General features: G+C 40.1%; 1 protein-coding gene across 3 annotated transcripts in view; it reads right to left on the reverse strand.

Moving 5' to 3' along the window:
- Positions 1-27,053, reverse strand: part of C5H4orf19 (chromosome 5 C4orf19 homolog) — a 44,600-nt gene that overhangs the window by 17,221 nt on the left and 326 nt on the right. For 2 of the 3 annotated variants that reach the window (XM_033059325.1, XM_033059322.1), the window contains exons 2-4: positions 6,221-6,270; positions 3,798-3,884; positions 1,122-1,176 (exon numbers count right to left, since the gene is read on the reverse strand). The gene's annotated coding sequence lies outside the window, so the exon portion shown is untranslated. The remainder of the gene's footprint in view (positions 1-1,121; positions 1,177-3,797; positions 3,885-6,220; positions 6,271-27,053) is intronic. The other variant, XM_033059326.1, reaches the window with a different exon arrangement.

Raw genomic sequence — 27,053 nt, forward strand, 5'->3', positions numbered from 1 at the left:
GGCTTAGTGCTTGTTTTTTTTATTGTTTGTTTTTTCCCTGTTGAGCCTTTGGAAGTGGGTATGAAGAGACACTTTGGAGTTTAGCAGGCCTTTATCCTTTAAGTATGCCATACATTTTTACTTCAGGGAGCAATATTCTGAAAATAGACTTGGATGTCTATGGAAATTGCTTCAAATACAGGATTGGAGTGTTTTGTGTATATGCATTTGGGCAGGATTTAGGCCAGGCAGGATATGTGATCTCAGTTCTGGTATTCAACTGTAGCATAGTGTGCACAAAAATCATCTTGTCCTGAATATTTCAGATGCTTCTGTTTTGTTTATATCATACAAAATATTGCTAGTGGCAGGTATTGTGGTGGTATTGTTGTAGTGCTTAGAACATCAGCCTCCCGTAATACCAAGAAAATTGGATAAAGCCCTAAGCAGTTAGAATGAGTCAATGATTCTCTTTTGTAAAAACAAAAGTAAAAAACCCTACCCAGCAAAAATTATGCCCTTGCCCCCGCAAAAAAAGAAACCAGCATCAAAAAAAACCCCAAACAAAACAATCTATGCCCCCAAAATCCAACACATTGACCAAGGAAATTTCTTAAAAATGTCAGGGTGTTGTGCTTTTGTGTTTGATCATTTAATGGCATAACCTGCAGCTTTTTACAGGGAAACTGCTAGATGCCAGTGTACTCTACCTCTCAAACCAAATTAATCCTTATCTTTTCCAATTAGTTCTCTTTTCCCAAATCCCCCTCTTTCCCCTGCTTGCTTTCCATTCTTCTTGCTCTTCCCATACCATTTGCCTGCATTTTCACATTTTCTCATGCCATTGTTCGCCTGTTAACTGTCTTAGATTGATTCAATTTTGTATTCCTGTATTTCTTCTGTACAGTGTCTTTTTCTAGACTTCAGAGTGAAAATTGGCAAGCTTTTATATGCTACATTGGGAAGCTTATGGGTTATAAAGAAACACAGTTCTGTTCTGTCACTAGTGCTTATTGCAGCTCAGTGTTGTCATTAGAAAATATAGTGGAGAGAGAGAATTAATGTTGTGGAATGCTGGAGCCACAAGAGTGAATGTCCAGTGAGTTTCAAACTTACACCATGAAGAAAAAAAATAATCCTACCTTTCCGATTGCACTCCATCAACTGCTTGAAAGATTTGTTTCAAATGTCTTGGTCCTGCAAGAGTAAAACACTTTGCAAGTGGTTTCTTCATGTGCACACATAAGTAAAAAGGAACCTCTGAGGCATTAACTGCATCTACTGCAGACAATGTGGAAATAGAACAACCTCCTCTTGGTGTGAATTTTAAATTTAGACAGTGATCAAATAAATCACTTGAGTAGTATGCTCATCCCCTTGAGCTGAACTGGAATGCTAACCTGCTTAAAGTGAGCATAAGCTTTGCTACAGTGGATTAGGACTCATGTGAAGTGTTTAAACAACAACACTGAAATTAGAAAACTTTCAAATATGCAGTATTATGGAACTTTTTTCCTATGCTTTTTTCGTTTTATTTCTGGGACCCAGGATATTTATAGTACCAGTTAAAACTTCATGTGTGCTTGTCAGAACTTCACCCTTCAGATTTTCACAAACTTTGAAACCTGAGAAATGTCTCTGACATTGCAATAATATCCTAGATATTGGTAAAGCTGTTGTTCTTTCAGACATGTGCTCCAGCTAAATAGAAAGCTAAGCAAAATGTTTTTTATTAAGAATTTCTAAAGAGACAGATCAATTAATGAGATGATTGTAAAATTAAGGTATAACAATACTGCAATGCAGATGCTTTTCCTCCTTTAAAAATACAAATATTTTCGGTATTTCTTATAGTGAGTGAAATGTGAGCCATACAGATTTGTGTGTGCATGCAAATGTATAATGACCATTAATCACCAAGTCGAGCTCATTTCTGTGGAATGGGCAACATATTTTACTGTGGGTTTTAGAAATTGGGCCATGTGCTTTCTTTCATTCTCAGCATCTCTCTGCATGAAAATCTCAGTGTAGCTTACATTACAAACCACAAATCCACACAGTTTTATGCTTGCACCATTCCTGAAACCTGCAAGGCTTTTCTTGTAAGAGTGAAGTTTTTATTGTCCTTGTGATCCCTTTCAGCAGAACACTCCTAGGATTTAAGCCAGGGTAGTTAATTCCTGAATTCAGCATCCATAGGCAGTGAGGCTGGGGAGGGAAGGTACAAGGCAGCAAGGACAGTACAAGCAACATGGTCATTGCTGCTGCTGCTGCTCTTTTCCTATACTCTCATTGCATACATATTCTTTGCAGTTATAATTTTCAGAATTTATGGGCAAACTCTGGCAAGTTCTTATTAAATTTCACTATCTAGCTTCCAGATTGGAAAGTACCCCTGGCTGTATAGGTCATTTCATGGTTGCTGTTTGCCTACAAATTCAAGAGGACAACACTGTCTGACCCATGGGTGATATTTAGAAGAATTTCTATTAAAAACCTGAAATATGATAGAAAACTAAATACAGATCTAAGTGGCCTGGGTATCTGATGTGACCCATTGCTAAGGAGAACCTGGGATTCATTCAGCCTCTGTTCACTGCATTGTTCTGTTGTCCTTAGAGAAGGTCACTTAAGTTGTCCTGTGTGTCACCATTTCATGTCCTTCTCAGAGCTTAAGGTTTGTGCTGCACTTTGAAGATTTATAGCTCTATTCAATCTTACTATACTGTTGCAAAGGGTTGAATGTTTCTGTGCATCTGTTAACGGTGTGATCAGTACTTTATGTGAAGTGAATAATAAAGCTTATGAAGAATGAGTCATGGTGTGTTCTGTTTTAATGCAATCTTTTACTGGGATCGTTTTATGTCCTTTTTGCATTCTATATTCTTTTTAGATATAGCTATCATTATTAATTAGTTAGAAGATTCCTCCTTTTAATTTTTGTTCAGATCTCTAATAATCTTACTAGTGGTATAATTCTGTCCTTATTTGTTTTTTGTAAGCCATGGCCTAAACATTTATGCATACAGTGAAAGTAAAATGAAAAATAAAATCCATGGTCCAGTTATGAAAGGATGCAGATGTCATTTAACAAATTCAAAAGAGGTAGTTTGTTTAACTAAACTTTCAAGTGCGTTCTTAACTGCTGTAAATTCCTGTTTAACAGATTCTAAAGTAGTAGGTTAGCTGTAGGGTTTTCCTTTTATTTATTGTTGGGTTTTATTTGTTTATTTTGAATCCTCTAGGAAATTCCCATATTTGTGTAGAAATGTAAAATGAAAATGCCAAAAAGGAGAGCTGCTGAGAGTCACACCTGTTGGTAAGTTGTCAGCATACTCCTTATCACATGTCCAATGATAACTGGTTTGATTGCCAACTTCTGTCAGATGTGTGTAATTGGCTATTGACCCCATAGTAGACAAACTATTCTGTATTTTTTCTTAAACTTGAGTTAAAACTATCCTTTTTTTCATTTGTATTGGGAAGTTTTCCCTTTTCTGCTTACTGTTGATAGTTTGGAGAATGGATATTAGTCCTATAAATTGCATTCAGACATTTTAATTACTACCCTTTTTACCATCATCTTTGCTTACCAACATCCTTTCTGAGATATTCTGGGAAACTTAATACTTGTCTGGTGTGTAAAACAGTGTTCATAAACCAAGGTGTGTTGCCATATCTTGCTTCTTGCTTATGTTGTTTAATAGTTTTTATATTACTCTCTGAGACAGAAACACAAAGCCTTTACACACCTAGTCACTCCAGCTTATTGCACAACACAATTACCACTGGGACTCAGTCTCTGGAATATGGCTTACCATGCTGGTGTAGATTGTTAAAGTGAATACTGTCTACATGGTTGTCATGGATCCAAACAGCAAGTAGCTTTCACATTCCAAAATAACCTGGAATTTAAACAAAATCATTAGACTCTGAGAAGCTCATATTAGCATTTTCTGTTTAATTTAGTTGTTTTGTTGTTTTACTACCTCAAAGTCATAAAACCAAAATAAAAATGAAATTATCTAAACCTGCTTTGGCATAGACTATAGGTATGCTTCAGATCCTGGGTGTGTTTCCTGCTGAACAGAATCAACCTTTTTGACACAGTTAGTTGAGCAATTGCTTGCCTAGTTCCCTTCTTGTGCTGCTCTTGAATCTCTTTCTAGCTTTTGGTTTTAGAAGTTGTGTTTGTCCTCCACTGAAAGGTGCATGGGATGCTGCACTCTCTGAGCAGGCTGGACAGTTGTCACTCTGATCCACCTGTGGTCCTGCTCCATTAGGAGCTCCCACCCTGGAACTTCCAAGCACCACACACTGCTCTCTTTGAATAATGTGTGAAGTCAGTGAGTGCTTTTCATAAAAGTCTCGCTCACCCTAAGGGTCAAGGAGAACTAACATGTTTTACTCAAACAATACATGACTTAATTCTTTCTTTCTGGAAATCATAACTTGATCCTCCAGGCTGAGCTGAAGATCAGTTGGTTGTAGACAATAGGTGTTTTTCTTTGGCGATAAAAAGTATTAGAATTCTATTGTGTCCCCTAGAGTTTCACCAAATGCTTAGCTATCAATGGTGGTTTTAATTGCCCATTTAATTCAAATGCCCTGAGGTTTGCATTCCCCTCATAGTTTCCTGCCCTTCTCTAGCAACCTTGGCCCTTGTGCTTTTGTGGTACCATTCAAATATTTTCTCTGCTGCAGTCTGTTGTCCAATACCTTTTGGGGGGTATTTTTGATGAGTTCAGTTTTTCATTGCAATTTAATTTTCAGTCGAACACAACTCTGACTTCCATGCATTCTTTGTGATTGTGCCCATGTGTTTCAGTATGTCGTTTACATATTGTTGTATTAATGTGCTCTCACTGCATTTTTATAGTAAAACTGTTTAACCTTGCTGGGAGTGGATTCAAAGCTTTTAAGTTTCTGTTTTAAGTTCAAAAAAGGAACAGTTTTGTGAAATCAAAGCTGAATTTGAAAATCCTGAATTGTTTCTATGAATGCTTGCAGTTAAGAAATCATTTTCAAACTGTCAAACTGCACACTTCTCTCTTAGACTCTATAGGGATGAGAAGAAGGAAATGTAGGTAACTATAGTTTTCTTGGGTCTTGGTTCACTGAAGGAAATGAGGAGGAAGAGAAATGGATGGTCAGTTTTCTTTACAAAAAGTGCATAGGAATTATAATCATGTTGAGGTTATTTATTCTGTCAAACTTCCTTGAATTTAATTTTAAAAAATATATATCCGTATGTCAACTCTTGAATTCTGTCATCACATTGCTCCTTGTAAATATCAAAACTTGGCACCAACAACATGAAGAATGTAAGCAGGTAAGATGCTATGCACCAGTTAACATTTAATGAAGATTGTTTAACAATTCTTTGAAATCTGACCAATCTCCCTGATTCATGAAGCACCTCATCAGTAACTGGAAAGGCACAGGTTGTTTCCTGAGTGGTAAAAACAAGCTAACAAAAGGAGAGATCTTGATTCACAGCTGAAAATAGGCTGTTTGAAAGAGCTCTGTGGTCTTGCCAGTTGTACAAGTTTTCTGGAGAATTACTATCTTTCTATTAGCTCAGGCACCTTGGTATAGGGTTGTCTGTTTAGTTGATTCTGCAACCCATTATCATGTGCCCATTCATGCCTAGATAGAGGTTTTTAGTCAGAGTCATCTGTTAGTGAGGCCCCTTTGGGCAGAAAGAGTTTCATGTTCTGTTTACTCCACCACTTTTATAGACCATGTTGGATACTTTTTGTTTCTTCCTGGTAGCTAGTGATCATGAGCTGTTTTAGATGGCAATATCCTTGTTCCTGGCAGGATTTTGGCTGTCTAGGCTATGAATCACAACAAAATAAATTTGCGTTATGTTTTACAAAGTGTTGTACAGAATCATAAAATAATTGATTGAAAGACAGATCCAGAATTCTGGCCCAGCCTTTCACTCTGTCAGTGTAGGTCAGTATAGATCTACAGCACGATATGAAACATGCAACACCCAGGTTTAGCTCATTAATGCGTGGGAAGCTTTGATCTTTTTGGCCATGTCTGCAGAAGCAGCATATGGCTCTGCTGGTCAGGTAATGCAATGTCAATATAATCTGTCTGTGTTTAGATAGTTCTTTATTAGTAAAAATCTTGCAGGAGCTGTGGGTGAAAGTTCAGTACCCAAGATTTTCCACCTCTGTAACAATTTCCTGTTCCTAGTTTGTGTGTTAAATGTCTTCTGATTGCTTACCTCCAGCTTTCAGCCCCAAATGCTAGCAATCTGCCTCTTGTTCAAAGAACCTAGAAGAAGAAATAAACACACTGCTGTATTGTTGTATATTTATATTTGCGTATATAATTATGTGCAATATAGAGACATTGATATTCCCTCTAGAAGGAAGTGTTTGTGGCAATTTCCCTAGGTCTGTTATTAGAGGAATTTTTTTGTTAAGGTAGATTGCACTGTTCTACAGGTGCCACTTTCTCATTTTGGAGTTGTTAGGACAAGTGAAATACTTACTGGATAAGAAATGTTTTATGCTTGGGACCTCTTACAGCTTTATCCTACAAGTTGCCTGGGCAGGCATAGGGATGTTGAGGTACACATTCCAGTAGACACTATTCAGCCAGCACTGAGAAACCATGACAGACAGTTCTCTGCATGGAACAGGTATTTTTCTTCCTTTGTAGAAACTGAGCCTTTTGCGTGTTTAGAATCTTAGAATCATCCTATCCAGATGCTTCAAAATTAATGAGAGGGAGTGAGCAAAACCAGTTCCTGCAGCTGTCAGTGCCCATAAATCATCTCTGTTTTTACTTTTGAAGCAGGACAAGAGCGTGCATTTAATTAATGGGTTTGACTTGCTCTGGAAAAACACAGTAGAGAAATTGCCCTACCCACCCCTTTCACAGATGCTGTAAACATACAAATGTTATTGTGTATTTACTCCTGAATGCTTTCCAGCATCATTGTGCTAGATACAGTTGAATGCCTCAGGCAGGTGGCAAAGCAATGACTGCAACAAATCCTTGTTCTTTGGACATCCAGATCAGAGGAGCAGCAGTTTAGCTCCTGTTTTCTTGGTTCCAGCTGACTTCTGCTTAACAAAAGCATTAGTAATGACTGCTGCAGAAAACTCCAGGGGAAAACAAAAAGAGTGGGTTTGTCTGTTTTCCATGATTGGAAATTTAATTATAATATGAAAAAAAAACCCAAGTAGATTTATTCTGCCACTCTGGTTAAAAAAAAAAAAAAAAAAGGAAAACCTCTTTTTTAAAAAAACCCTGTCTCTGCAGTGGATCACAAGGAATGACTCGGCATTATTTGGTTTTTATTGCATTTTTAGTTTTACCATATTAAGTGCAAAGAGACACAGAAACTGTCAGGCTGGATCAGACCCCAGTTCAGTGCTGTAGTCAGCACCAGGTAGCTCAGTAGGAATTGTGCAAACACCTTTGGTATTGTGGGGAGCTGGAATTACTTAACATTTACATCACCTCAATAATGGCTTTAAATCTCTTGTGTCTGAAGTCTTACATTCTTCTAGAACATTTAACTTGTTAAAAGTTAAATTTGATTTTATCATGTTCACTGTTTTGATGCTGGATAGTGGTTAGGTTTTTTCTAGGGAAACTCATTATACTCTTTCCTTTGGTAACATATTTATAGATGGCAATTGCCCAGACTTGTTATGCTGGAGGAGGAATTTTGTTTGCTCCTGGGCTAGTTCATTTTTTGAGCTGAATGTTCCCCCTTATTTATGTTGTTATGTAACAAGATGGCTACGCTTTCCCTTTAGTCTGCAAAGTTGGGATTTCACGGTCTAGACAGCTCGAGGACTTGAAAAAATGTATACTAAGAAGTGCAGCTTTTATTTTAATAACAGGGAGTTTTTGAGAACATTATTTGAGCTCCTCTATATGGATGGGACTTTTGGTGAGCATGGATGTCTGAGATGGGGAGATAATTTCCAAGTAAATTGGAAAATAGTGGTTCTTCATTCAAATACTGAAAAATAAGCTCAAGAATAATCTTGAAAAGACAGGAAAAAATGGTTGAATGTTGCTTTATATGCCCTATGCCCCATGTTGCCTACAAATGAAAAAGTATTCTGAAAACTGTAGGTGCAGAATGGCATTCACCCTCCTATGATTGCTTGAACCATGTGATATTGTACTAAAAGTATCAGTTCTTGCTATTTTCTTGGTTTTGTTATTCCTTAGAGAGTCTTCTAGGAAAGGATGTATCTGGGGCTTCAAAGAGAACTGGGCCTCTAAAATTCAGACTAACATTGCCAGACCTGTTGTGAATGCATTTATGAATATTTACCTGGAAGTTAAGATTTGGAGTAAATGTTAGGAGTGCAAACCACTGAACATTTTAATCTGGAAAAATCCTCAGGTCTCTCTTCCTTTCCTTATGATGCTCATATCCTGACAAGATGCATGATCCTTGCTTTTTAAAAATTCTAAAAATATCCATGACAAATTTAAGTTTAAAAATGCTTCTTATTTTCTACATTTAAATATTGAAACACACCTATAGCTGCACTGACCAGACACTGACACCAGTAATTCTGGAAAATACTCACAAAGAGTGCCAGGCACTGACCAACTAATATTTGTGTGTGTTATAAGAGAACATTTATTCATCTAACAGTAGAATAAATATTTTACCTGTCTCTTGCATATATAAGATTGTCAACTGAAGACAGATCTTTTTAAGAATTATTATTACAGCTATACCTGACAGCATTTTATAACGTAAAAAAAATTCATCATCCTGATTTCATCAAACAACTGTGTGTAAAGGCAATTTTGCATACCCTGAGGTCTCATGTAGGAAAATGTTGGAAAAGAAATCATCATCCCATCTGCATTACTGGATAAGACTGTTTTCAGTATAGGGGATATAGAAGAGGCTGTGTTTCTTCTATTCCTTTTTACCTAGGTTTGCAGCATGTATTAATATGAGCTGTATTTTACTGCTCTTTAGCCATCATTGCTGTGTGTTCTACAATGTCTTCTCCATGGCAGAGGGCCTTCCTTCAAGGAGAAGAAACTTGTTTGGTCCTTATGCTTGGTGAAGTTGCACTGCAAATCACTTGTACTTGGGTGTTAAACTTGGCTCTGTATTGTTTTATTAATTGATTGCTGAAGCCTCTGACAAATTAAAGGCAAGGCCTTATCCACAATCTGAGTGTAACTGTTCACAGAATCATGGAATATTCTGAGGGATCTGAAAGGGATCCACAAGGTTCATTGAGACCAACTTTTAAGTGAATGACCCCTAGAGGGATGGAACTCGGAACCCTGGCAGTTTTAGCACCACGCTCTACCCAACTGAGCTAATCTCACCAATCAGCATTGTGCCAGGAGCTTCTTGGGGATGCACTGCAGCAAAGGCTTGTTTTCAGCCCTTGTGCTGCAGGGGGAAACTGGGTCAGTGGAGGATCAGTGCCTGACTGTAGTGCTGTGGTGTCACCAAGCAGTAAGAGGTGACTTACAGCTGGGCAGAGACGAGGATGTGCTGTAAGCCTGACCTCATGTTTCCCTGATGCTCTGCTCCCTGCAGGTCCTCTCTGTAGACCTGATGTGAATCTTCTCTTTGCTTGTCCTTATGAGGAGCTTGTGTTGTCTCTATTCTTACAGCAAATAATGTATTTAGTGGTGGAGGGGAAGGGGAGATGTGTCTGCTGTAACTGTCGCTTTCCACTGACTTTTTCATTAAAACTGTCTGATGTGGCATGTACTACCTGATGCAAATATGTCCATACAATTAGCTATTCTTGCCAACCTTTATTTAGGGTGCAGGTATCTTGCTTAGGACCTCTTTCTGTTAACAATATTTCCAGGCACCCAGGCATCTCCCAGTCTCTGACTGTTTGCAGTGGTGACAAAGGAAATCACTTTTTAGCTACCAAAGTTAGTAAGGTTTCTCAAGATTGTAATTCACTGTCAAATGCATTTTTGTTGGCAAAGAGCTATGGGGAGCCACCTCTAGAGATAGGGTTTCCCTCTCACATTTCTGAGGATGTGGAAATGAATGACATTAAATCATGGGCTATAATTTAGACAGTGAGAAGTTTGTGTAAGTAGATTCTGTAAGTAGAAAAATCCCTCAAGGAAACACATTATGTCTACAATCCTGTCAGTCAGAAGATTAGAGACTCAGTCAAAAACTAACATAAATGGCTTAATAGTAAAGACTGTGCTAATAGAGGTAAGAAATGTAGCTGAAGTCTTTTGCTTAAGGCTATGGAAATCGGGTGACTTTGAAAAATGGTATTTCTTTTCCAGAAGATGTAGTAGAAAAATGTTCGGAGCTATAATTAGTTGAACATGATGCTTCTATTGCAACATTTGGAATAATTGCAATTACTTAAATTTGTGGTTGAAAGAATCCCAAAGTGCTTAGCATTTGGTTATATATTTGGATAATATATGTAACCTTTAGGGCTCAGATTTCAGAGTGAGACTTGTTAATTATAATTTGTAATTGTGGGAATATTATATTGACACAATTAAAGAAAGATTCAATGTGAAACAGAGGTGCTTCAGATGACATTTTGAATCCTTAGTGCTAGGAACACACTTATGAGCAAGTTCTCCTCATAATTTTTGTGCATATGTGTGTATGTATGTATATATATGCATATATATATATGGTATATATATATGCATATATATGGTGTGTATATATATATGCATATATATGATATATATATGCATGTGTATGTATATAATCCTACTCCCTGTAGTTAGAGTGTGGAAAGTCCTATACTACCAAATTTAGTTTTTAATAATGTACATTCCTCTAGAAAAGTAAGTGAGTTGCAGTGGCTCCTGCTTCTTCCTCCTGCTTTTGGTAGAGTGCATCCTGCTTTTTAGAATGAATTTTTCTTGAGAGGGTTTTGTCTTGCTTCAGAATTGTGATACTGACACTGTTCCACTGATGAAGAGTGGAACAAATGGATGGGCCCTTATTCTATAGTTGACAGACATTTAGGTAGTTCATCTTACATTGGTAATCAGTGTAATCAACCCTTGCTAAAAATGACACCTATATTTGGTTTACTATTTGTAATGGAATACTTACACCCACAGTGTGAACGCTCCTGTCACATCTGTGGGATGGGGTTTGCAATCCAGGGGAGTCTGGCTGATGACTTTCTGGCATCTGCATCAGAGCAGCAGGAGCTCTAAGTCCTGGAGAGCCAGGACTGGAGCAGGTGTCAGTGAGGTGAATGTTAATATGAGGCTTACTCAATGCTTACTGCTTTTCCTGAAGTTCTCCAACTTGTGTGTGGGAGGTGTAAATCTGTAGCCAAAGGTCAGAAAACCCCATTGCCAAAGCAGTCAAGCTCTACCCTTTTCTCCGCCTGCTTTCTGTGCCTGCAGAGACCAGACTGTGGTGGGGCACCTCCACTGGGTGAGAAATACAGGAGTTTTTTGTTAAAATGTGATGTTCACATAAGGGCCTAAAAGGCACATAAAATCCTGCTGAAGCTAGCTGCTCCTCGTCCATTTGAAATTTCTAGCTTTAATGTTGGTGTTATTTTCATCCTCCAGAAAAACTAAAGCTCAGGACGAGATGAGGCATCAGCAGTGAGTCCTCTAAGCAAAGCAGGAGTAGCAAAGATGAAAATTTTGGAAGTCATTTCAGCAAAGCAGGCAGTAATGAAGAAGATTTTCGAAATGAAAACAGTTCCCTAATGTGGTCTCTAATGTCTTTTCAAGGTGGGTACAAAGGTGTTTTTCAGACAAACTACTGCAATTCAATTAGACTGACCTAATTTTTATTTCTTCTCTTTCTGCTACAGATTTCCACACTGATATAATTTAGCTTTTTTAAAGTCATGTTATGGCTTGGAAGGGATTTGGGTACAGTACTGTTAATTGACAGAGTTTAAATACAGGAAATATTCCCTAAATCTTGCCTAGTCTATATGCTCATTTGAGATAAAAAAACTTGAAAAGGACTTTTTTTATTTGGGCAGATGAAAGTTTTTAGAAGGAAAGTAAGCATTGTTGCAGCCCAGGGCAAATACTACTGGGTATGACTTATGTAATATATATACAGTTTTTCAATTAGGAGTAGAGATTATAGGCCCACTCTTCTATATTTATATCACTCTCTTTGTGCTGACTGCTCACAGTGACACACTAAGTGGCACAAACTCTCACTAAACACCTATAAACTCAGTCATGTGCATCACATCCCACGGTTAGCAGAATTGGTTATGCATTTAAAGCAACTTTATCTAGAAATAGAAATTCTTACTGGGCTATCTTCAGCAGCTTCTGTTTTCTTTCTTTAACCTAATTAAATGCCGATTTAAAATGCATTGATGACATCAACATTTGAATAAGATTATGGAGTGATGGTTCTACGTTCCAAGTCTTTGAAATAAGTAAAAATTCTTTTCAAAGCATGAAATTACTTTTTCTTGCAACCCATTTCTTAATTTAAAATCACTAATCCTGTGAGACTGACAATCCAAGCAACTGTTTAAGCCCGAAGCCTAATTTGGCCATAGAAATGGTGCTGCAGATTTCAATCAGTGCATCATTCTTTTGTACAAAATTGCTTCAGTTTAATTATGCTAGTGAAACACCACCCCTTTTTTTTTAGAGCTGTGAGTAGTACACTTTGGTCTTTCCACAAGGTGCTTTGGCAGTGGTTTTGCAGCTGAAGCAATGCTACTGTGGGATTTAATAGAGGCTGGGTTGTCACATTCCCAGTGCCAAGAGACTCCTGCTGTGTGCTGGTGTGAGACTGCCTTCCTTGGCAGGTGCTGGTATTCACTTGCAATATGCATATGCAGGATTGAAACCAAAGGGGTAGTTTTAAATAGTGAGAGACATCCTCCCTGTTTGCAGTCTTTGTTCACTTCATATGTAAAGAAGGTCTGAAACTCAGTTATTTATTCCTCTACTGCAGTTTTTAACTTGCTAACTGATTTGTATGTAGTCCAGGGATTTTAAGCACACAACGCAATGCAGAAGTTATTATTTTTCAATATTTCTTTTGATTTTACATTCAAAAATGCTATGTATCACATCTTAAATGAGCTTTATAGAAATTTTGAAGTAAGAGGATAGATAAGTCTAGCCAAGACTTCCTTTTTCTGCAGTGCAGTCACAGATGACTGATACCAGTCCTTCAGTCATGTGATTTCATTCTTTCTATGGATGTTTCCTCAGCTTTGATGAAACTTATTTTTTAATGCTAAAATCAGTTAAAATCCTGCAGTTCAATTATGCATTCCAAAGCAAATAACGATGCAGTGCTTTTCTTTTACAAATCACATTTAACTGAGGGTCTAAGTGATTTATGGGAACTAAGAATAAATAATACCTCCAGTAAGAACTTTTTTTCCCTCTCAGCTCTTTAAACTTTTTCTCAGGTTCTACTGACAGGGATGCTTGTGTGGACCAGGGACTGGAACCTGTAAAGGTCTGTGCTGTCCCTTGCAGCATTCTATGTCTTTTGTTGTGATTCACCATTTACACTTCCTAGATTTTGACATCTAGAGCCATTCCTGTTTATTATATATTATTTTTTCAAATGGCATGTGTTAATAAGGATGAGTAGGGAAAGGTAAGTCTGATTTACAGAAGCCACAAAGATGCAGCTTTGTTTTGGTTGAGAAAATGTAATTTTCTTATGGTTTCTCTTAAAAATTCTTTGTGAAAACACTGCAGTAATTTCATGACTATAAGGCGCAACCTTTTGACTAAAATTTTCCCCCGAACTTGGAAGTGCGCCTTATAGTCCAGTGCACCTTATCTGATGGACAAAGTTCAAAAAATTTGCCTACCCGTAAGTGAGAGCTGCGAACCGCGGGAGGAGCCGGCAGGGCCATGGCTGCCAGGTGGAGGCGGGGCGGAGTGGCGGTGGGCACACCTTATATAATGTACAAAGTTGTGAAATTTGCCAACCCAGAAGTGTGAGCCGCAATTGGGGGGCGGTGCCGCAGGATTGCCAAGTTGTGAGGAGGGGGTGGGAGCGGATGACCGCAGCTGGCAGGAGCTGCACGGGGAAGGAGGGAGCTGCCGCTGGCCCCAGCCCCATCAGCCGCATGGGGAGGGAGGAAGCTGGCACCGCTCTCTCCCCGTGCGGCTCATACGGGGAGAGAGCGGCACCGTGCTGGCCCCGACTGCTGCGCGGGGAGAGAGGGAAGTGCCGCCACTGGCCCTGTGCAAGCCGCGTGGGGAGGGAGGGAGCGGGCAGCCACAGGAGCTGTGAGTTGCGGCCACCTCGAGCCAACCCAGACCACGGGCACACCCGAGCCGTCCCAGACTGCCACGAGCCGCGGCTACCCCAAGCCCCGCCTCACCAGCTGGCGCCGTGGGCAGGCGGGAGTGCCGAGGCTCACAGCACAGGGAGGGCGCCTGGGGCTGAGTTTAAAGGCTACGCTATTCTGTGAAAAATGTTTGCAAATTGAGCACCTGCCAGTAAACTCCACGATCGCAGGATTCTGTTACTATTTCATTACTTTGTTGCGCGCAGCGCAGCTCCTCGCTGCACAAAAAACCTGCGCCTTATAGTCCGGTCCGCCTTATGGTCGTGAAATTACTGTATATATCTCCTTTAACTTTATAGCATGATCCTTGTGATGGTCTTTACCTATTTAAGAGAACCTTGAGGTTCTTGGACCCTTGGAAAAAATATCAGGGCTTAGTTTTTGTGTTCCTTCCCAGTTTGATATCCAAAGAACTGGGCTGCTGTCCCAGTTTGGATCACAGTGCTGGAAAGATGAGATGGTGAGGAGACAGAAGAGTGGTTGAGTTACTAATGGAGACCCAGATAACTGCTAGATTCTATCAAATCCTGCCTTGTTTATGTCAAAAAGATATCAGAATTCATTTCAGTTAGGATGGACAGGAAAATCTGCATTAAAATGTAGCCAGTGCTCTCCAAACCCTTCTGCTATCTGATCAAGTTTCAGTTGACACATCTCATTGTGATGAGGTGAGGAAGGACTCTGAAGGAATAAGATATTTCTGTCCTTTAAAGGAAATAAGGCCTTTTCACACTGTGCTATCTGGCATATTACCTCTTGAAATCCTTTCATTGTATCAAGCTGTATGTTTTTATTTTCTCTGTAGCAAAATGTTCTTGCAAAAGTGACTTATGAGTGACTTGCTGTGAAGTTTCCTGTCACAATTACAGTAATTTCACGACCATAAGGCGCACCGGAATATAAGGCGCACCCCCAGGAGCTGGCAAATTTCGCAACTTTGTAGATCATATAAGGCGCACCAGACTATAAGGCGCACTTTTTTTTTTACAGTGAGCTCCGTCCCCAGCTCCCCCCGCGCGGTTGCTGGCCGAGGCCCTGCCTCAACCCGGCAACCATGGGCCCCCGGGCCCGCCTGTACCCGGTGGGGCCGGGCTATGTCCGCTGCTGCTCCGTGCAACATCCCCGGGACCCTGCTGCTCCGGGAGTTCCCTGGCACTCCGGGTGACCCGATGCCGGCAGACTCGCTCCGCGCCGCCGCTGCCCCGATGCCGGCGGCTTTCCCCTTCCCCCATAGCGGACGCCACGATGCCGGTGAGCCTACCCCGCATGGGGGATGCCCCGATGCCGGCGGGCCCGCCCCACGGGGCTACCTCCCCAATGTTGGTGGCTTTGCCCCCCTGCCCGGGCTACGCCGCTGCCCTTTCCCTCCCCTGCGTGACCGCTGCCCCGATGCCACCGGGCTCGCCCCGACCCGGCGCTGACCTGATACCGCCACCGGGCAGGCTCTGCTCGGCTGGGGACTGTTGCGGGCTCGCACTCCTGGGGTAGCAAATGTCGCAACTTTGTACATCAGATAAGGCGCACTGGACTATAAGGTGCACTTCTGGGTTCAGGGGAAATTTTTAGTCAAAAGGGTGCGCCTTATAGTCATGAAATTACTGTAAATTTCTGTGGTGCTGAACTGCTGCTAAGAGTTGTCCCCCTTCTCACCTATTCTTGTGCTGTATGTATTCAACAGGAAAAAGTGAATTTGAAGCTTCACAATGAAAAAAAATGCAGAAAAAATCACCAGCCTACTGTGACTAGAGTTTAACCTGAGTTCATAAGGTGTGAGAGACTGTGGTCAGAGACCTTGACACCTGCAGAAACCATTGCATTGCCCTAAGACAACTGGAGCTGGAGGTGTCTCTAAGATGTCCCCTGACTCTGAGTGCAGCACTGAAGTGGCCCCTGGCAATAGGGAGGGGTGGTTTTCCCCAGAGGTGAGACAGAGACAGTTCTCTGCTGATTTCCTCCTTTCTTCCTGCAACAAAGGTTGTGTTTGTTAGTCAGTTCCTTATTCAGGTGGTATTTAATAGCCAAAAACCAACATGGGAGCTGTAAAACAAGCCTGTGGCTTAATCTGCAATACCTGTACTTGTGACATGGTGTTAAAACACCAGCACTGCTAAAGCCTGAATTGGGAGAGAGAAAGCCCTTCACTACTGTTACCTCTGCAAAGGAACACTCTGCATGTGATGCTGTACAAAAGGAACAAAACTTGGCTGGCTCAAGCTATATTGAAAGATCTGTTGTTTGGGTTTAATTTTTTTTTTTCACTTTTTACCTTTTCAGATAGTATAAAGTTTTTCAAATATGAAAGAAGTGTGGAAAATTGAGAAATTATGTGTCCATAGGCAAGGGATAAGAAGAAGGAAATAGGTGGCAAACATTAATAATTAGGTGTGTGTTTAGGGTGGAGCAATGATTGGGGAGGACAGCTTTGTGATTAACAGGCCTGACTAACTCCCAGCAGTCTGGTTGTGCTTCCTGCTGGCACTGCCTGCCTGTGCTCTGTTCTAGATGTAGGTGCACTGCAGAAATGGTCCATGGGACACAGCTCTGCTCCAGCTCCAGCCGCAGTCAAGTGTCATTCCATGGCAGAACAATTCACAATTCCCTGCCTACCTGTATGGGATATTAGTTCTTTTTATGCATGAGAGACTGCCTAGCAAAATCTTTTTAGTTGTCCTAAGTCCTGGGCTTGACAGCAGCATGCTACTGGTAGATCCCTTCTGTCTGAGCAAGGCAGCTTGACAGCTCCATCATCCAAAGCAACCTGGTCGTTCCTTGACTTTGGAGAGTCCCTTCTGCTCTGGGAGAGCTCAGAGCCGCCTCGTGCCCAGTGCAGACACTGCAACCCACTGCTGCTGGAGCCACGTGAGGCAGTGGTCATCACAGGTTGTGCAATAACCTCCCGATGGCACCCATCATTTGGGATTTCAGGTACCTGCGATTATGTGCCTCCTAAACCCAAAGGGATAAAAAGCCAGAACATTTATTTCTCAGGGATAATGTATTGCTTAATAATAAGCAAGTTTGGATTGGGTTGTGCCTCCTTATTCTCCCTAAAGTAAGGATGTACTGGAAGCCTGGATCCAGTCTGGAACTGTCTAGGTAATTATAAATGTTTAAATATCGTATGTCTTATCAGGTGTCACTGCCAAAGCAGTGAGGCCTTTATCCCTTATGGTTCTTGGAGATGCTGCTGTAACCCAAACAAGGAAAAGCTGCAAACCCCTGTTGGCAGCTCAGAGACCAGGCGCCTATAGCCTCCTTGCATGGGGAAATCCTGCAGGAAGGGAGGGGGCAAAACCTTGTATTATTACGGGAGCTGGGTAATTGTACAATGTGAGTAACAAACACCTCAGAGTCTTCCAGGTGTCTCACCTGAACGCTTCAAAAAAACCATTCATGGAAAGCCTTGTGGTAATTCATTGTGATCTTGCTCCCATAAGGAGATTTTCAGGCCTCCTGAAAAGCAAAGGAAGTGCCTTGAAAAAGTAGGGTAGAACTCAGGCTCTGTTTCAGGCAAGCCTTTCTTACTAGGTCTTCAAAAAAGTTTATTGACATGAAGGCTAAGTCATATTTGTGTTGTGTTTTGCTGGACTAGAAATACATTGTTCCTCAGTGGGAGTAAAGTGAATTGGCTCAGTAAGAAGATTTTCTCAAATCAGGCATTTCTAGGCTTTATTTTCCACATAGGTGTGTTATTTTTCCCATGGGAGGAAAGTACCAAAAGATCTCTCTGTGTGGGAAGGTGGCATGGAAGAAGGGTGAAGCTAGTTCTGCAAACATGCTTATCTCAAATACCACCCTAGAGAGGCTGCAGATTTTTGGAGATTGGACTCCATGTGGTAGGTGGGAGGGGGTTTCTGTGCTATTGATTAATTTCAGATCGTGTGGGATTTTTCTGGCATAAATGGATAGTGTCTTTGCCAATATAAACTTAATTATCCTTCTGTCAAGGAGCTGCAAAAACTGTGTGAAGGGGATATTTTGGGGATGAAGGACTCTAGTATCTGCAGGCCTTGATGGAATTAACCTTTCTATTTTGTCTGGGAGAAGGGACATGACTTTTTCTGGGTAATAGTGTAAATACTCATGTAGTTTTGCAAGAAACTTATTTTCCAGAGCCTTACTCAGGAGACTATGGAGCACAAAAGTATTTTTAAAATGTATCTTTGAATATTATGCTCCTTACTGGGAATGCCATGGAGATGAGGAAAACCAAAACAACCTGAATAAAAAACAAATCCTGCAGGGTAGCAATAGACTTGTACAGGTTGGGAAACAAAAGGCCAAATCTAGAAAACAGGAGGCTCTTGATGGACTCATTCCTTAGGATAGAGAATTTGTGCCAGTATCTAGGTGTCTGTTCCACTGTGTTAGCCCTGCACTGCACAGTGAGTTCTGTGGACAGAGCAATATTGCAGGCTGTAGGAATGTGAGATAAACTAGAATTGTACAGGCCAGAAAAAAGGTCTGTACTGAACAAAGAAATCTCAGTCTATGATTAACTTTATTTCATGTCAAGAGCAGAACAAATCTAGGCTCTTCCGTGGCATGATAATGAACAATTCAAGCACAGTGGCACAGCATACCACGGCTGGATTATTTGTCCTAAATTCAGTCAGGTTTAGTTTATGCTAACAAATACTCATTTAATGCAGCTGTTACAGCAGTGCAAACCACAGGTTTGCAATAAGCCATGCTCCTGGGGCTCATCTCAAATACTCGCCTTATGAAACAATTATTTTGCATCAAGCTGGAATGATAAAGAGAATGGAAAAGAATTTCAGAAAATGAGAAGATTCGGTGGTTTACAAACATCATAATTGATTGACAATGGCAATTTTAATATATATGGCAGCTTAGCAGGCTAAAGAATCAACAGATTAGGGGAGATATATGAAACTTTAACTTCTTGAAGGGCAAATAGAACCCATAGGGGAAAAGAGTCAGTATTGGTTTCACTATTTCAAAGAAAATTTACAGAGGAATAGAGGATTGAGGAAAAAAATGTACTTTCTGTGGCTGCAAGACTTCAAGTGATAACTCGATTTTCAAATTGGAATGCAAAAAGAAGGAAAAGATACCGAAACCTGTCTATAAATAGCTTGAATTTGCAGAGTTACACCCTTGGTTTGTTACTGCTAGCCCAAAGTGAGTCCTACACAAAGGAGTAGGTATGACCCACAAAGCACATGCCGTAAATTCATTGTTCATACAAAACCTATATTTTTCTGGCAAGACTGAAACAGAAGATGACAAATTAACAGCTTGGCCACCTGCCCAAATTCGTAGCTCCCAGAAGGTTTGAGAATCAGACAGCTATGCACAGGGCACAATGTTTGGGCTAAGGCATACACAGAAAAACGCATTTTGAGAAGTGAAAGTAAAACCTAGAGAACAATATACTTGCTGCAGAAGAATCAGGTTTGAAAGAAAAATTTGATTTTGCTTCTTTTAAAAAACAAACTTCACTGAGTTGTCCTGTATGGAAACAGTGATAAAAAGAATTTTACCACTTTCTTCATTATTCCTTATTCTTGATGCTTTTTAATTGGATCATAACATGAAATCCAGATAAGTAATATGGCTTGCATTGTGATGCCTGGAGAAGATTATTTCCTCATCAGAAGAATTTTATATATTGTGGAAGCAAACTTAGTTTATTCTGTGAGCAAAATAATAATATTGTTAATTATGTCAGGTATTGGTGGCCCAGAGTTCACATAAATGCCTGGCATGTTAGGGGCACCAATCAGGTATTTCAGTGGATGGTAAGGCTGGGATGTGCCTGGCTCAGGCAGTTATTTCTGAGAAAATCTTGCAGCCTGTAGTCTAGAACTGTTTGGACCTAGACACCTGTGGGGATGTTTGAGAAGGGTCAAATATCTGCACTAAAATTAGGAATCCTTCTAAAACAGTATAAGCCATATAAATTAGTTTCCTTGTCAAATTTTATCTGTTTCTTCTGTCATATCAAACATAGCCTGAAAGATACTAAAATACCTGATGCACTTGTTTTTCCTTCACTCTTTTTTTGGAGGGTGGTGATGGAGTGGGGTGTCTTTTCCTCCAGTTTCACTGCTGAAGATGCTTCTCCTACACAATGCTGCTTTTACATAACAAGTGTGGGAAACATAACAGGATGCTTTTTTAAACCTCATTGTTCCTGAACTTTTCACGTAAAGATTGGTCAGCAGACAGTAGAAAAGCATAGTTACATTTTAAAACAGAAAAATACTCAAAACAGTTATAAGTCACACTCAAAAATTTTCAAGCAATGACCGATACAATACTTTAATAAAGGCCCTTTTGTGTGATATGACTTTTTCCTCTTACATGAATTCTTTTTGATTCAACAGGCTTTTCTTTGCTTTTAAATACAGCACTTAGATTAAAGTGTAAAGCATAGAGATAATTTAATCTAGAGCTCTTTAGAGTACAGGTGAACTTTTCCATTTGGTTATTTTAAACCAATTTCCTTCACAGACATTGAGTGATGATGGGTGGCTAAGGGAATGATTACACACAACAATTTCATGAACAAGAGCAAAGAGGTCTTATGTTATAATTTCAATAACTATTTCTCAGAACAAGGCAGATCCAAAGTATTGACCACTACATCAAAAAGGTCCAAATGTTGCTAAAATGTGATAATGGTGAGATAGCAGTGAAATACAGCTGCGTTTCTGTGATATTATTGAATTGCTGTCTTGATTGCATTTTCAACCTTTTTTAGTCTCTCGGTAAAGCAACACTTGAAAACTATAGAAAAAGATTCATTGCCTTAAAAGACTTGGTTTGTCTGGCATTGAGACAGCTTAGGAATTTTTTTCTCCTTTAATTCTGTGCAAAGGAATGGGCTATATTCACCAAAATTTTCAATGAAGATTGTACTATCAAGTCTAATTTGCTGGAGTGTGTTTTGCCTGTGGATTTGTTCATGATGGTGCAATGCTATATGCTAACACCAGGCTGACATTTCCAGCAGAACTCCTTGTTCCAGGGACTATAAATGGTGTGTCTCAGGTCACACTGTCATAAAGCAAATATCTGCTGCTTGTGTTGGAACTTTATTTATTGGTCAATCTGACATATTGCCCTGTGACGAGAAAGTCACTGGGCTGGATTTTTAAAGGGTGTTAATCTCTAGAGGCAGATTTGGCTCTTAGGGCATTTGGGAGACTTGGATTCAAATTCTGCCTCCTACCCAGAGATGGGGGCTGATTTACCTCCTTGCTTCTCAAATCTGGCTTTCTCCCCCATGGAAAATCTGGGTAGCTAGGTGCTCTGGGAGAAATAGTTTCTCTCTCACTCTCCAGGAGGAAAGTCCAGCCATACTGATTTCTGTGGTGCCACTGTAAAGCTTTATTGGGGAAGGATGGCACGGAAATGAAAGCAAGCTGAGGCTGTACTTTGATGGATACAGGATGCTGGTAATTGGCTGTGAAAACAGCAAGCTGACCTTTCCCTGGCATCTAGCTTTTGCCCTTGGCTTTCCTCTGTTTTCTTAAACAATCTTTGAGGTTTATTTGATCATCTGTACCTTAGCAAATCCCTATGTTCTTACTCCATATAAGCAAAAAGTGAATGGAAATGTTTTTATAGAAGGTAATTAATGGGATAATTGCACTGAGCATTAGTTTTTAATGTATATTTGTAAATATAAACTAGCCTTCTAGCAATCTGTGTGCATTCATCCAAAGCAATGGAAAATACTTCTAAATGATTTTAATTTAAAAAGAGATCTTAAAGGCAAAAATTGGACATGATACATGGTGGTAGATCCTCAGGTCCCTGGTAGCCTTCCATTCAGGGCTGATGGCTGTAGTTTTTGTTTCATTTACATTAAAAATGAAGTCTTATGGTGTTCTTGGTGTTTATCCCTATATCTACATTTGCCTCTGAAATGGTGCCTGGCAGCTGAATCTGTATTATCTTTTCTGTGCAGACATTGCCTATTCCCTACTAATGTTCAGTGGAGACATGCACGTACTCTGACAACAAAATTCAGGGCTGATACCAAGCCATGCAACATCTGCTGAATTCACATGGGGAAAGGGAACATAAAAACAAATACACAAAGGGCACGGCCACTGAGATGGTAAATATTGTTTTTTCCATGCCACACCCAAACCAGAAATAGAGACAGAGAAGGCCTTAACAAAGCTTGATTCAGGTTCCTGACAGCTGACAGTAACTGCTTGTTTTCCACTGAGCTGTAAGTGAACAAGACTACCAACTAGCTTCAAAAGCATGAATTAGCCTGAGACTTAGGCTTCTTTTGCTGTTAGTGGATCAGAAGTAGGTGAGAAGAATAGGTCCATGGAAATGTGTAGTGTTAAAGTCATGTTAATGCAATTGCTATCAAGCTTGCTTGTCCTAAGAGAGGAAGAGTGGATAACACTTTTTTGGAGGTAATAAACTGCCTGTACTGTAGTGGGACAGCATGGATCCACAGGCTGGCAAGTGGAGCAGCTGGCAAGGGAACCTGGATTGGCTGCAGGCTGCAGTCCCAGGACTGGGAGCTGCCCTGGAACAGTGGGTCCTGGTGAGGAGGTTTCTGCCCCAGCTCGACTGTGGGAAGGAGCACACAGCCCAGAACAGAGAGGAGGAAATTGCAGGGTGGCTGTGCCAGGGCATAGCTGCTGCTTCTGCATCCTAGGCTGTTGCACAAAGCTCAGGTGTTTAATAAGGTAGATAAAACTGGGCACTCCCAAATCTACTGCTGATAAAACAGGGTTTCAAAGCGGCTGTGGGTTGAAGGGGGAAGTGAGTGTCAGAAATACAGTCCAATCAACACATACAGTCATTGAAATAAATTTAGTGGAGAGGGTAGGCAGTCAGGGGAGGAACAGACCTGCAGTCTGGTGGGCTCTCAGGACTGTGGACATGTGGCTCATTTGGGTCACTCCCTGCCTCTCCTGCCTGAAAGCTGCTCTCAGATACTCTGCATCAGAGTGTGTCACAAGAGTACATAATTGCTAACCTGCCTGAAAATGGGCCTCAACATCCAGATGCACCTGCTCTGAGCATGGAAGATTGGGCAGATATGAAATCATCTGGTTTTGTTATGGCCTGGAGAGCTTCTGTCCAGCAAAGGCAAACCTGTGCTGATGCCATGCTGTTTGCTGGCAGCTCTGTGCTGGATAGCACTGGCACCACTTGCATCAGGTTGTTTCTGTTCTCCTGTCCTCTGTTGGCAGTGTGAGGATTAGATACTGCTCCCACTGGAGCCAGGGAGAAGAGTTCCTAGGGTGGACTTCCTGCTGAAAAGGTTTTCAGTCATTGGGTGTGTGTTATTCTTTACACTGGTTCTTGTTATTCAGCTCCTTCAGAAAAACAGATTGCCTGCAATAGCAAGGCATTGGACCTCGTTTACATAAAATCATACAACTAACTGATCTTTAATAGAAAAGTATTAAAAATCTGGAAGTGATGCAAAGTTCAGCCAGGTCAAACTGGTAATATTAAAAACAGTAAGCCCCAAGGAGAAGGTTTACTCTTCCTTGCTATCCTAAATGGAAAATTAACTTGTGTGAATTAATAATAGAATATTCAACCAGAAATATTTTCCTAACCAGAAAGCATCTGTGCCTTTGCAGAAAACATCTGTGATAAAAGTGAAAAAAAGGAAGTTAAATAAACTTGTATAAAAATGGCAGACAGAAAAAGTCACACAGAAAAAAACCCAAAAAACAACTTGGGCCTTTTTTCCCTGTCTCCTGCTGTAAGTGATTCAATGTTTGGTCTCTACACAAAGTATTCAGTTCTTAATAAAATTTAAAAGTTTCTCCATATGTCTAAATTAAAGTGATCCAGAGGAGAACTCACAGGAAAAATTGCTGCCTTTCCCCCCCACCTCTTCCCAGCAATTCCTTTAGACCTTTCTTTCGTAACTAATTTATTTTGTCCATTTTGATATCGAATCTTCAGTAAATAAAACTATGTTGTGCTTTATACCTATTCTCCTTAACAATACATCCTGCTTGCCAGCACTGTTCTGTAGGTCAGCAAAAATCAACAATTTTCATGCATCATTGTTTGGGCATGAAGTTTTGACATTGGCTCTCCAGCATGAAGAGGTGCTCCTGGTTAAGGAGCAGTGGGATTTGGCCACCTGCTCTGGTTAGCCATGCCCTCCCCACCATGACTGGGTGTGGAAGGCATGGGCATGCTCTGCTGACAGGTGATCATATATATTCCTCAGAAAGACAGGGTCTGAAGGAGAAATTATAAATTCCAAACAAATATTTATTGCCTGGCTGCATTTCATCACCTTTCAGTGGGTTGTTTCCCCCACCTCTGTCCTTTGTGAACCAGTAAAAGATGTAGACAATGCTGAGGCCATGTTTAACTGGATATAGTGCAAACACAGCAAAAGACCATCCCTTCCTGAAAGATGTGAAGAAATGCTTTCCTTAGCTTTCATTCAGTAAAGTCTGAGAGCAAATACTTTCAGCAGGTTTGTTTCCTTGAGGTCGGGTACAAACAACAGTGTGATTGGGGAAGGGCCTCAACACTCACAAATGTTTGCTTTGCATGGTGCACCACTCTAACCAGGCTTTCCAAGGAAGGAAGTCATGACTCCCCTCGCTTGAAGATTTGCTCAGTCTTCCCACCTACCTAGAGCTGTGCAAAAATCATCAGGTTGATTTTCAGTATTAGCCTTAAATGTGATACAAAGATCTGCAAACAGGAAGATCTGGATTGCCTTTTGATTGATGCTTGTCATAACTTTAGGGTAAAGAGAAAACTATTCTAAACTTCTGATAGTGTTTTGATTTTTATATTTGCTTGGCTTTCCCCAAAATTCTAGAGAAAAATTCTCCATTAGGTTTGCAATTATCTCATTTTCCAAGAACCTCTCTCTTCTTTTGGTTATGAGCAGGAAGTATTTGATTTTTGTGTCTTCCCTGTGAAACATTACATTTACTTCTATGTGACAAAGCAAGAAAACCTGTTGGTTTGTTTCATCAGGAAAAAATTAAAGGCAATAATTAGAGCAGTACAAAGTTCTTTACTAACAGTAAAATTGTGAGCATAAAAAGTACCTGAACTACTAGAATGCTTGACAGCAAGTGCCTCATTTGTATCTCTTTCTTTAGGAAAGGAGGAAAGGAAGGCTCCCTCTCATTCAATGCCCACTCTGTCTTTTTGGTCACAGAGTTATGTCAGTGTGCATTGTACCTTCCACCCTACGAAGACGCTTTGTGTAATTAATATTCAACAAATTCAGCTACTGAGCTACTAAGCTGGTTTACCATGACACACACTACTTGTACTTTCTTAGAAGAGACTGGCAATGGCAGACTGCTTTTCATGTTTTGAGTGCTATATTCCTCTCGGTGAAAACCTGTGGTTGACTGTGAATTTGGGAGCTGTGGTGTTCCTCTCACTCCCCTGAGATATAAATAAAGCTTACCAAATAAGCCCCTTATCTATAGCAGTTTCTAAATAGATTTTTGTAGGTGATATAGGCTCAGAAGTCAGTTACAGTAAACTCAGAGCAGTTCTTTTACAGTGTAGTAGTTTATTGCTACACTGCCACGGGCACAGTTGGGAGCTACTCTGTCAGGACGCTGGTACAATGAGTTTGATGACGAGATACTTCATGGCTCAGGCTGATCTAGGCTGTGCTCGGGTCTTAGCCCTCCTCAACGTGAGACCTACTGTGTTTCTAGATGGGCACCCTGAAAGTGAATGACAATTTCACATAGTACCACTGGTAAATTTGTTTGGACTCAAATTTATTTTAAATACTGGTAATGACAACCCCCTTTTTTTTCCCCCAAAGAAAGTTGAGAGCTTATCTGAAGCAAGTTGCTTCAGGTATTATTCTCCACTTCTTTTAGTATCTCCTAGCATTATATAAAAACAAACAAAAAAACCAACCAAACAAAAAAACAACAACAAAAAAAAACAAACCAAAAAAAACCCCCCAAAAAAACCCCCAAAAAAATGTTTTATGGGATGAACTGTGCAAAAATTACATTACTGGCAATCAGCACCCAACTATTGTAGAAGCAAAACAATAAACACCACTTGCTGGTTTTGAGCAGTAAGAATCCTCAGGATGTGGCAATCCTATGATGCATTACAGATATTTAGTAAATTTGGATTCTGTAACCCTCTAGAATGCAGTCTTTAACTAAATTCCTATAAAGGTATTATAAAACTGATTATTTAGAACACTGCCTGAAAATAATTACAGATTAACAAAAATTGTGGTGAGAAAAAGCTCTTTGTGATAAAAATGCTAACACTGTAGCCTGGAAAATTCCTTGAGCGCAAGTAAAAAAAAATTAACTCCTGCAATATTGCCAGTAATTTTCAGTGAAACTTTATTGCTCCATGTGAAAACTGGCGTGCTTTAATGCAATTTAAATCCTCAGTTTAAAATAAACTGGTTTTAACCGACTTTTCTCTTACTCTGTATTTTGCAATTTTATTCTCCTTTTGTGGAACACTGTAGTACTCCCCATCTGTCTTTCATTTGCTTTTGTAAGATTTTATTTTTAAATGTACCAAATTCTAGGAGAATTTAGAAATCATGTAAGTTCATTGAGGAAGCCAAATCCGTTAAAATACACTTGGATTAGTGTGACCGAAATAATGTGCAATTCATGATACAAGGAAGTTAGAAGAGTTTTAAATCCCTTCATTTCAGACATCAAAGACAAATTAACTCCTCCTTCACCCCGCATACTCCAACTCAACCATTTCAATAACTAAAAGATCTTTAAAAGCATTGTTTTTAAATAGGTTTGGATTAAAAATTGT

This window comes from Catharus ustulatus, chromosome 5 (genome assembly GCF_009819885.2).
Source record: "Catharus ustulatus isolate bCatUst1 chromosome 5, bCatUst1.pri.v2, whole genome shotgun sequence".
In the NCBI taxonomy this organism is placed as follows: domain Eukaryota; kingdom Metazoa; phylum Chordata; class Aves; order Passeriformes; family Turdidae; genus Catharus; species Catharus ustulatus.